Here is a 1,657-nt window from a genome sequence, read left to right on the forward strand (position 1 = left end):
CCTCCTCCCCCTCATCCAGAAACCTCATCGCAATTAGAAACAGAATTCAGAGCTTCAGGCTGTACAGATTTTTATTTTATTTTTTTTACACCTAATTGTTTAACGCCCGCAAGTTCCATTTGTCAAAGGAGGTTTTATGCGACATGAATCACATGAGAGAGTCTGACTTTAATCTGATCGATGATCACAAAGCGGTGAAATGAAGAGGAAGAAGAAGAAGAAGAAGAAGAGGGGAGGGAGAGGCAGATGGAGTGAAAGAGCTGCGTGGTAAATAAAAGCAGAGCGGCTGTGTCTGGAGGCCATTTTTTCTTCCTTCTGACTGTAGTCTGTCCAAAAAGTCAGGCAGCTGTTAAAAGGCAATCAAGCCAAAGAAGGGAGAAAAGTGAAAAGCCTTATTGTTGCTGCAGGATTTTTATTTTTTTTTCTTTATCTCAGCTTTAAGATGTCAGAAAAGTCCAAACAAAACGATCTGACGTTTACCCTTTCATTTCGTGTCTGAGTGCAGGTGGCGAGGCCGTCGTCGCCCGCTGCCGAACGGTTGTGTTTGTGTCTGTTAGCGAAATATCTCCTGAACTACTGGAGGGTTTTTCATGAAACCTTCAGAAAGCAATCACTAGGTGCACGTCCACAACCGATTAACTTTTGGAGTCAAACCAATTCAAGATGGCCGCCACAGCTAATCGACAGTAGCCAATGCAAAAATGTTCATAACTCAGTTACCTTTAGAGGTATTGAGCTGAAGTTTGGCATGGTGGTAGCTGAGAGTCATTCCATGCACGTACTCTGAGAGTGACATCGTGCGTGACGTTGTTTTCGAGGTTTGACCAAAACGGCTTCGGCTCTGTTGTTCCTCAAAGATGAGCTTTTTTCTGAAAGGCGGCGGGCGACATGCATTCCTTTAAGGCCTTTAATTTACACGAGCGTACCTCTGGCACCCCGCCTCCTCGGTTCAGTCAAGTTTACAGACACCCTTCACTTCATCAACACTCTCTGCAACAGAAAAACAAACCAACATAACGAGAGCCATAAAACCTAAACTGTCTGGGTTTTTCCCAAGTCTTTGTCTGAACAGCGAGCTGTTGATCCCGACCCGGGATCCAAAACTAACTGTCTGTCTCTGTGTCTGTTTGTCTCTGTCCATTTCTGTCTGTCTGTCTCTGTCCATTTCTGTCTGTCTCTGTCCATTTCTGTCTGTCTGTCTCTGTGTCTGTCTGTCTCTGTCCATTTCTGTCTGTCTGTCTCTCTATGTCTCTGCCTGCTTGTCTGTCTCTGTCTCTCTATGTCCCTGTCTGTCTCTCCCTGTCTGTTTGTCTGTCTCTGCCTTTCTGTTTCTGCCTGTCTGTCTCTCTGTCTGCGCCTGTCTGTCTGTCACTACCTGTTTATCTGTTTCTGTCTGTGTGTCTCTTCCTGTCTGTCTCTGTCTGTCTGTGTGTCTCTGCCTGCCTGTCTCTCTCTCCGTCTGTCTGTCTGTCTCTGTCTCTCTATGTCCCTGTCTGTTTCTGTCCCTCTCTGTCTCTGCCTGTCTGTCTGTCTCTCTCTCCGTCTGTCTGTCTCTGCCTGTCTGTCTGCAGCTGTTCCTCAGGTCTGCAGAGGTTTCTGCTCCCTGTGATCATCATCATCATCCATTTAGGCGAGATGTTACAGGGTGACGGCGGGG

This window comes from Kryptolebias marmoratus, linkage group LG16 (assembly GCF_001649575.2).
Source record: "Kryptolebias marmoratus isolate JLee-2015 linkage group LG16, ASM164957v2, whole genome shotgun sequence".
NCBI classification, from domain to species: domain Eukaryota; kingdom Metazoa; phylum Chordata; class Actinopteri; order Cyprinodontiformes; family Rivulidae; genus Kryptolebias; species Kryptolebias marmoratus.